Here is a 10,886-nt window from a genome sequence, read left to right as displayed (position 1 = left end):
GTCCCAGGAATACAGTAAATCTGAAGTGAAGCTTCGGAATATAAAACTGGACTCAGTGGACAGGTTCAAATCATAGAAAATTAGAGTGTCAGTCCTCTTGTACTTAAGTCGGCATCGTGCCTTTTGTATTGAATTCGGATGTAATTTCTGTGTTTCATCGTCAATGAGAAGGTCCAAGGGATACAGTAAACCTGAACTGAAGCATCGGAATCTATAACTGGACTCACTGGAGAGGTTCAACTCATAGAAAGTTAGAGTGTCAGTCTTCTTGTACTTAAGTCGGCATTGTGGCTTTTGTATTGAATTCGGATGCAATTTCTGTGTTTCATCGTCAATAAGAAGGTCCAAGGTATACAGTCAACCTGAAGTGAAGCATCGGAATCTAAAACTGGAATCATAGGAGAGGTTCAAATCATAGAAAGATAGAGAGTCAGTCCTCCTGTACTTAAGTAAACATTGTGCCTTTTGTATTAAATTCCAATGCAATTTCTGTGTTTCATCGTCAATAAGAAGGTCTAAGGAATACAGTAAATCTGAAGTGAAGCATTGGAATCTAAAACTGGACTAACTGGACAGGTTCAATACATAAAAAATTAGAGTGTCAGTCCTCTTGTACTTACGTCGGCATTGTGCATTTTGGATGCAATTTCTGTGTTTCATCGTCAATAAGAAGGTCCAAGGGATACAGTAATACTGAACTGAAGCATCGGAATCTAAAACTGGACTCTCTGGAGAGGTTCAACTCATTGAAAGTTAGAGTGTCAGTCCTCTTGTACTTATGTCGGCATTGAGCCTTTTGTATTAATTTCGGATGCAATTTCTTTGTTTCATCGTCAATAAGAAGGTCCAAGAGATACAGTAAACCTGAAGTGAACCATCGGTATGTAAAAATGGACTCACAGGAGAGGTGCAACTCATAGAAAGTTAGATTGTCAGTCCTCTTGTACTTAAGTCGGCATTGTGCCTTTTGTATTAAATTCGGATGCAATTTCTGTGTTTCATCGTCAATAAGAAGGTCCAAGGTATACAGGAAACCTGAAGTGAAGCATCGGAATCTAAAACTGGAATCATAGGAGAGGTTCAAATCATAGAATGATAGAGAGTCAGTCCTCTTGTACGTAAGTCGGCATTGTGCCTTTTGTATTAAATTCGGATGCAATTTCTGTGTTTCATCGTCAATAAGAAGGTCCAAGGTATACAGTAAACCTGAAGTGAAGCATCGGAATATAAAACTGGTCTCACAGGAGAGGTTCAACTCATAGAAAGTTAGAGTGTCAGTCCTCTTGTACTTAAGTCGGCATTGTGCCGTTTGTTTTAAATTCGGATGCAATTTCTGTGTTTCACCGTCAATAAGAAGGTCCAAGGGATACAGTAAACCTGAAGTGAAGCATCGGAATCTAAAACTGGACTCACAGGAGAGGTTCAAATCATAGAAAGTTAGAGTGTCAGTCCCCTTATACTTAAGTCGGCTTTGTGCTTTTGTATTAGATTCGGATGCAATTTCTGTGTTTAATCGTCAATATTAAGGTCCAAGGGATACAATAAACCTAAAGTAAGGCATCGGAATCTAAACCCAGACTCTAGGAGAGGTTTAAATCATAGCAAGTTAGAGTGTCAGTCCTCTTATACTTAAGTCGGCATTGTGCCTCTTGTATTAAATTCGGATGCAATTTCTGTGTTTCATCGTCAATAAGAAGGTCCAAGGGATACAGTAAACCTGAAGTGAAGCATCGGTATCTAAAACTGGGCTCACAGGAGAGGTTCAACTCATAGAAGGTTAGAGTGTCAGTCCTCTTGTACTTAAGTCGGCATTGTGACTTTTGTATTAAATTCGGATGCAATTTCTGTGTTTCATCGTCAATAAGAAGGTCCAAGGTGTACAGAAATCCTGAAGTAAAGCATCGGAATCCAAAACGGGACTCACAGGAGGGGTTCAACTCATAGAAAGTTAGAGTGTCAGTCGTCTTGTACTTAAGTTGGCATTGTGCTTTTTGTATTAAATCCGGATGCAATTTCTGTGTTTCATCGTCAATAAGAAGGTCCAAGGGATACAGTAAACCTGAAGTGAAGCATTGGAATCTAAAACTGGACTCACACGAGAGGTTCAAATCATAGAATGTTAGAGTGTCAGTCTCCTTGTACTTGAGTCGGCATTGTGCTTTTGTATTAAATTCGGATGCAATTTCTGTGTTCCATCGTCAATAAGAAGGTTTAAGGTATACAATGAACCTGAAGTGAAGGATCGGAATCTAAAACAATACTCACAGGAGAGTTTTAAATCATAGAAGGTTGGAGTGTCAGTCCCCTTGTACTATAGTCGGCATTGTGCCTTTTGTATTAAATTCGGATGCAATTTCTGTGTTTCATCGTCAATAAGAAGGTCCAAGGGTACAGTAAACCTAAAGTGAAGCATCGGAATCAAAAACTGGGCTCACAGGAGAGGCTCAACTCATAGAAAGTTAGAGTATCAATCCGCTTTTACTTAGGTCGACATTGTGCAATTTGTATTAAATTCGGATGCAATTTCTGTGTTTCATCGTCAATAAGAAGGTCCAAGGGATATAGTAAACCTGAAGGTAAGCATCGGAATCTAAAACTCAACTAACAGGAGAGGTTCAACTCATAGAAAGTTAGAGTGTCAGTCCTCTTGTACTTAAGTCGGCATTGTTCCTTTTGTATTAAATTCGGATGCAATTTCTGTATTTCATCGTCAATAAGAAGGTCCAAGGGTACAGTAAACCTAAAGTGAAGCATCGGAATCTAAAACTGGACTCACAGGAGAGGTTCAACTCATAGAAAGTTAGAGTGTCACTCCTGTTGTACTTAAGTCGGCATTGTGCCTTTTGTATTAAATTCGGATGCAATTTCTGTGTTTCATCGTCAATAAGAGGGTCCAAGGAATACAGTAAATCTGAAGTGAAGCATCGGAATCTAAAACTGGACTCACAGGAGAGGTTCAACTCATAGAAAGTTAGAGTGTCAGTCCTCTTGTACTTAAGTCGGCATTGTGCCGTTTGTTTTAAATTCGGATGCAACTTCTGTGTTTCACCGTCAATAAGAAGGTCCAAGGGATACAGTAAACCTGAAGTGAAGCATCGGAATCTAAAACTGGACTCACAGGAAAGGTTCAACTCATAGAAAGTTAGAGTGTCAGTCCTCTTGTACTTAAGTCAGCATTGCTCCTTTTGTAATAAATTTGGATGCAATTTCTGTGTTTCATCGTCAATAAGAAGGTCCGAGGGATACAGTAGACCTGAAGTGAAGCATCGGAATCTAAAACTGGACTCACAGGAGAGGTTCAAATCATAGAAAGTTAGAGTGTCAGTCCCCTTATACTTAATTCGGCTTTGTGCTTTTGTATTAGATTCGGATGCAATTTCTGTGTTTAATCGTCAATATGAAGGTCCAAGGGATACAATAAACCTAAAGTAAGGCATCGGAATCTAAACCCAGACTCTAGGAGAGGTTTAAATCATAGCAAGTTAGAGTGTCAGTCCTCTTATACTTAAGTCGGCATTGTGCCTCTTGTATTAAATTCGGATGCAATTTCTGTGTTTCATCGTCAATAAGAAGGTCCAAGGGATACAGTAAACCTGAAGTGAAGCATCGGTATCTAAAACTGGGCTCACAGGAGAGGTTCAACTCATAGAAGGTTAGAGTGTCAGTCCTCTTGTACTTAAGTCGGCATTGTGACTTTTGTATTAAATTCGGATGCAATTTCTGTGTTTCATCGTCAATAACAAGGTCCAAGGTGTACAGATATCCTGAAGTAAAGCATCGGAATCCAAAACGGGACTCACAGGAGGGGTTCAACTCATAGAAAGTTAGAGTGTCAGTCGTCTTGTACTTAAGTTGGCATTGTGCTTTTTGTATTAAATCCGGATGCAATTTCTGTGTTTCATCGTCAATAAGAAGGTCCAAGGGATACAGTAAACCTGAAGTGAAGCATTGGAATCTAAAACTGGACTCACACGAGAGGTTCAAATCATAGAATGTTAGAGTGTCAGTCTCCTTGTACTTGAGTCGGCATTGTGCTTTTGTATTAAATTCGGATGCAATTTCTGTGTTCCATCGTCAATAAGAAGGTTTAAGGTATACAATGAACCTGAAGTGAAGGATCGGATTCTAAAACAATACTCACAGGAGAGTTTTAAATCATAGAAGGTTGGAGTGTCAGTCCCCTTGTACTATAGTCGGCATTGTGCCTTTTGTATTAAATTCGGATGCAATTTCTGTGTTTAATCGTCTACAAAAAGGTCCAAGTTATACAGTAAACCTGAAGTGAAAGATCGGAATCTAAAACTGGAATCACAGGAGAGGTTCAAATCATAGAAAGTTAGAGTGTCAGTCCTCTTGTACTTAAGTCGGCATTGTGCCTTTGTATTAAATTCGGATGCAATTTCTGTGTTCCATCGTCAATAAGAAGGTCCAAGGTGTACAGTAAACCTGAAGTGAAGCATCGGGTTCTAAAACCGGACTCACAAGAGAGGTTCAACTCGTAGAAATTTAGAGTCTCTGTCCTCTTGTACTTAAGTCGGCATTGTGCCTTTGTATTAAATTTGGATGCAATTTCTGTGTTTCATCGTCAATAAGAAGGTCCCAGGAATACAGTAAATCTGAAGTGAAGCTTCGGAATATAAAACTGGACTCACTGGACAGGTTCAAATCATAGAAAATTAGAGTGTCAGTCCTCTTGTACTTAAGTCGGCATCGTGCCTTTTGTATTGAATTCGGATGTAATTTCTGTGTTTCATCGTCAATGAGAAGGTCCAAGGGATACAGTAAACCTGAACTGAAGCATCGGAATCTATAACTGGACTCACTGGAGAGGTTCAACTCATAGAAAGTTAGAGTGTCAGTCTTCTTGTACTTAAGTCGGCATTGTGGCTTTTGTATTGAATTCGGATGCAATTTCTGTGTTTCATCGTCAATAAGAAGGTCCAAGGTATACAGTCAACCTGAAGTGAAGCATCGGAATCTAAAACTGGAATCATAGGAGAGGTTCAAATCATAGAAAGATAGAGAGTCAGTCCTCCTGTACTTAAGTAAACATTGTGCCTTTTGTATTAAATTCCAATGCAATTTCTGTGTTTCATCGTCAATAAGAAGGTCTAAGGAATACAGTAAATCTGAAGTGAAGCATTGGAATCTAAAACTGGACTCACTGGACAGGTTCAATACATAAAAAATTAGAGTGTCAGTCCTCTTGTACTTACGTCGGCATTGTGCATTTTGGATGCAATTTCTGTGTTTCATCGTCAATAAGAAGGTCCAAGGGATACAGTAATACTGAACTGAAGCATCGGAATCTAAAACTGGACTCTCTGGAGAGGTTCAACTCATTGAAAGTTAGAGTGTCAGTCCTCTTGTACTTATGTCGGCATTGAGCCTTTTGTATTAATTTCGGATGCAATTTCTTTGTTTCATCGTCAATAAGAAGGTCCAAGAGATACAGTAAACCTGAAGTGAACCATCGGTATGTAAAAATGGACTCACAGGAGAGGTGCAACTCATAGAAAGTTAGATTGTCAGTCCTCTTGTACTTAAGTCGGCATTGTGCCTTTTGTATTAAATTCGGATGCAATTTCTGTGTTTTTTATCGTCAATAAGAAGGTCCAAGGTATACAGGAAACCTGAAGTGAAGCATCGGAATCTAAAACTGGAATCATAGGAGAGGTTCAAATCACAGAATGATAGAGAGTCAGTCCTCTTGTACGTAAGTCGGCATTGTGCCTTTTGTATTAAATTCGGATGCAATTTCTGTGTTTCATCGTCAATAAGAAGGTCCAAGGTATACAGTAAACCTGAAGTGAAGCATCGGAATCTAAAACTGGTCTCACAGGAGAGGTTCAACTCATAGAAAGTTAGAGTGTCAGTCCTCTTGTACTTAAGTCGGCATTGTGCCGTTTGTTTTAAATTCGGATGCAATTTCTGTGTTTCACCGTCAATAAGAAGGTCCAAGGGATACAGTAAACCTGAAGTGAAGCATCGGAATCTAAAACTGGACTCACAGGAGAGGTTCAAATCATAGAAAGTTAGAGTGTCAGTCCCCTTATACTTAAGTCGGCTTTGTGCTTTTGTATTAGATTCGGATGCAATTTCTGTGTTTAATCGTCAATATGAAGGTCCAAGGGATACAATAAACCTAAAGTAAGGCATCGGAATCTAAACCCAGACTCGAGGAGAGGTTTAAATCATAGCAAGTTAGAGTGTCAGTCCTCTTATACTTAAGTCGGCATTGTGCCTCTTGTATTAAATTCGGATGCAATTTCTGTGTTTCATCGTCAATAAGAAGGTCCAAGGGATACAGTAAACCTGAAGTGAAGCATCGGTATCTAAAACTGGGCTCACAGGAGAGGTTCAACTCATAGAAGGTTAGAGTGTCAGTCCTCTTGTACTTAAGTCGGCATTGTGACTTTTGTATTAAATTCGGATGCAATTTCTGTGTTTCATCGTCAATAAGAAGGTCCAAGGTGTACAGAAATCCTGAAGTAAAGCATCGGGTTCCAAAACTGGACTCACAGGAGAGGTTCAACTCATAGAAAGTTAGAGTCTCTGTCCTCTTGTACTTAAGTCGGCATTGTGCCTTTGTATTAAATTTGGATGCAATTTCTGTGTTTCATCGTCAATAAGAAGGTCCCAGGAATACAGTAAATCTGAAGTGAAGCATCGGAATCTAAAACTGGACTCACTGGACAGGTTCAAATCATAGAAAGTTAGAGTGTCAGTCCTCTTGTACTTAAGTCGGCATTGTGCCTTTTGTATTGAATTCGGATGTAATTTCTGTGTTTCGTCGTCAATGAGAAGGTCCAAGGGATACAGTAAACCTGAACTGAAGCATCGGAATCTATAACTGGACTCACTGGAGAGGTTCAACTCATAGAAAGTTTGAGTGTCAGTCCTCTTGTACTTAAGTCGGCATTGTGGCTTTTGTATTGAATTCGGATGCAATTTCTGTGTTTCATCGTCAATAAGAAGGTCCAAGGTATACAGTCAACCTGAAGTGAAGCATCGGAATCTAAAACTGGAATCATAGGAGAGGTTCAAATCATAGAAAGATAGAGAGTCAGTCCTCCTGTACTTAAGTAAACATTGTGCCTTTTGTATTAAATTCGGATGCAATCTCTGTGTTTCATCGTCAATATGAAGGTCCAAGGGATAAAGTAAACATGAAGTGAAGCATCGGAATCTAAAACTGGACTCACAGGAGAGGTTCAACTCATAAAAAGTTAGAGTGTCAGTCCTCTTGTACTTAAGTCAGCATTTTGATTTTCTAATAAATTCGGATGCAATTTCTGTGTTTCATCGTCAATAAGAGGGTCCGAGGGATACAGTAAACCTGAAGTGAAGCATCGGAATCTAAAACTGGACTACCAGGAGTCCCCTTATACTTAAGTCGGCATTGTGCTTTTGTATTAGATTCGGATGCAATTTTTGTGTTTCATCGTCAATATGAAGGTCCAAGGGATACAGCAAAACCTGAAGTGAAGCATCGGAATCTAAAACTGGACTCACAGGAGAGGTTCAAATCATAGAAAGTTAGAGTGTCAGTCCACTTGTACTTACGTCGGCATTGTGCCTTTTGTATTAAATTCGGATGCAATTTCTGTGTTTCATCGTCAATAAGAAGGTCCAAGGGTACAGTAAACCTAAAGTGAAGCATCGGAATCAAAAACTGGGCTCACAGGAGAGGTTCAACTCATAGAAAGTTAGAGTGTCAGTCCGCTTTTACTTAAGTCGACATTGTGCAATTTGTATTAAATTCGGATGCAATTTCTGTGTTTCATCGTCAATAAGAAGGTCCAAGGGATATAGTAAACCTGAAGGTAAGCATCGGAATCTAAAACTCAACTAACAGGAGAGGTTCAACTCATAGAAAGTTAGAGTGTCAGTCCTCTTGTACTTAAGTCGGCATTGGTCCTTTTGTATTAAATTCGGATGCAATTTCTGTGTTTCATCGTCAATAAGAAGGTCCAAGGGTACAGTAAACCTAAAGTGAAGCATCGGAATCTAAAACTGGACTCACAGGAGAGGTTCAACTCATAGAAAGTTAGAGTGTCACTCCTGTTGTACTTAAGTCGGCATTGTGCCTTTTGTATTAAATTCGGATGCAATTTCTGTGTTTCATCGTCAATAAGAGGGTCCAAGGAATACAGTAAATCTGAAGTGAAGCATCGGAATCTAAAACTGGACTCACAGGAGAGGTTCAACTCATAGAAAGTTAGATTGTCAGTCCTCTTGTACTTAAGTCGGCATTGTGCCGTTTGTTTTAAATTCGGATGCAATTTCTGTGTTTCACCGTCAATAAGAAGGTCCAAGGGATACAGTAAACCTGAAGTGAAGCATCGGAATCTAAAACTGGACTCACAGGAAAGGTTCAACTCATAGAAAGTTAGAGTGTCAGTCCTCTTGTACTTAAGTCAGCATTGCTCCTTTTGTAATAAATTTGGATGCAATTTCTGTGTTTCAACGTCAATAAGAAGGTCCGAGGGATCCAGTAAACCTGAAGTGAAGCATCGGAATCTAAAACTGGACTCACAGGAGAGGTTCAAATCATAGAAAGTTAGAGTGTCAGTCCCCTTATACTTAAGTCGGCTTTGTGCTTTTGTATTAGATTCGGATGCAATTTCTGTGTTTAATCGTCAATATGAAGGTCCAAGGGATACAATAAAATAAGGGTAAGGCATCGGAATCTAAACCCAGACTCTAGGAGAGGTTTAAATCATAGCAAGTTAGAGTGTCAGTCCTCTTATACTTAAGTCGGCATTGTGCCTCTTGTATTAAGTTCGGATGCAATTTCTGTGTTTCATCGTCAATAAGAAGGTCCAAGGGATACAGTAAACCTGAAGTGAAGCATCGGTATCTAAAACTGGGCTCACAGGAAAGGTTCAACTCATAGAAGGTTACAGTGTCAGTCCTCTTGTACTTAAGTCGGCATTGTGACTTTTGTATTAAATTCGGATGCAATTTCTGTGTTTCATCGTCAATAAGACGGTCCAAGGTGTACAGAAATCCTGAAGTAAAGCATCGGAATCCAAAACGGGACTCACAGGAGGGGTTCAACTCATAGAAAGTTAGAGTGTCAGTCGTCTTGTACTTAAGTTGGCATTGTGCTTTTTGTATTAAATCCGGATGCAATTTCTGTGTTTCATCGTCAATAAGAAGGTCCAAGGGATACAGTAAACCTGAAGTGAAGCATTGGAATCTAAAACTGGACTCACACGAGAGGTTCAAATCATAGAATGTTAGAGTGTCAGTCTCCTTGTACTTGAGTCGGCATTGTGCTTTTGTATTAAATTCGGATGCAATTTCTGTGTTCCATCGTCAATAAGAAGGTTTAAGGTATACAATGAACCTGAAGTGAAGGATCGGAATCTAAAACAATACTCACAGGAGAGTTTTAAATCATAGAAGGTTGGAGTGTCAGTCCCCTTGTACTATAGTCGGCATTGTGCCTTTTGTATTAAATTCGGATGCAATTTCTGTGTTTAATCGTCTGCAAAAAGGTCCAAGTTATACAGTAAACCTGAAGTGAAACATCGGAATCTAAAACTGGAATCACAGGAGAGGTTCAAATCATAGAAAGTTAGAGTGTCAGTCCTCTTGTACTTAAGTCGGCATTGTGCCTTTGTATTAAATTCGGATGCAATTTCTGTGTTCCATCGTCAATAAGAAGGTCCAAGGTGTACAGTAAACCTGAAGTGAAGCATCGGGTTCTAAAACTGGACTCACAAGAGAGGTTCAACTCATAGAAATTTAGAGTCTCTGTCCTCTTGTACTTAAGTCGGCATTGTGCCTTTGTATTAAATTTGGATGCAATTTCTGTGTTTCATCGTCAATAAGAAGGTCCCAGGAATACAGTAAATCTGAAGTGAAGCATCGGAATCTAAAACTGGACTCACTGGACAGGTTCAAATCATAGAAAGTTAGAGTGTCAGTCCTCTTGTACTTAAGTCGGCATTGTGCCTTTTGTATTGAATTCGGATGTAATTTCTGTGTTTCATCGTCAATGAGAAGGTCCAAGGGATACAGTAAACCTGAACTGAAGCATCGGAATCTATAACTGGACTCACTGGAGAGGTTCAACTCATAGAAAGTTAGAGTGTCAGTCCTCTTGTACTTAAGTCGGTATTGTGGCTTTTGTATTGAATTCGGATGCAATTTCTGTGTTTCATCGTCAATAAGAAGGTCCAAGGTATACAGTCAACCTGAAGTGAAGCATCGGAATCTAAAACTGGAATCATAGGAGAGGTTCAAATCATAGAAAGATAGAGAGTCAGTCCTCCTGTACTTAAGTAAACATTGTGCCTTTTGTATTAAATTCGGATGCAATCTCTGTGTTTCATCGTCAATATGAAGGTCCAAGGGATAAAGTAAACATGAAGTGAAGCATCGGAATCTAAAACTGGACTCACAGGAGAGGTTCAACTCATAAAAAGTTTGAGTGTCAGTCCTCTTGTACTTAAGTCAGCATTGTGATTTTCTAATAAATTTGGATGCAATTTCTGTGTTTCATCGTCAATAAGAGGGTCCGAGGGATACAGTAAACCTGAAGTGAAGCATCGGAATCTAAAACTGGACTCACAGGAGTCCCCTTATCCTTAAGTCGGCATTGTGCTTTTGTATTAGATTCGGATGCAATTTTTGTGTTTCATCGTCAATATGAAGGTCCAAGGGATACAGCAAAACCTGAAGTGAAGCATCGGGATCTAAAACTGGACTCACAGGAGAGGTTCAAATCATAGAAAGTTAGAGTGTCAGTCCACTTGTACTTAAGTCGGCATTGTGCCTTTTGTATTAAATTCGGATGCAATTTCTGTGTTTCATCGTCAATAAGAAGGTCCAAGGGTACAGTAAACCTAAAGTGAAGCATCGGAATCAAAAAC

Source organism: Schistocerca americana, unplaced genomic scaffold, assembly GCF_021461395.2.
Source record: "Schistocerca americana isolate TAMUIC-IGC-003095 unplaced genomic scaffold, iqSchAmer2.1 HiC_scaffold_16, whole genome shotgun sequence".
NCBI classification, from domain to species: domain Eukaryota; kingdom Metazoa; phylum Arthropoda; class Insecta; order Orthoptera; family Acrididae; genus Schistocerca; species Schistocerca americana.
Note: the sequence above shows the minus strand (reverse complement) of the source record.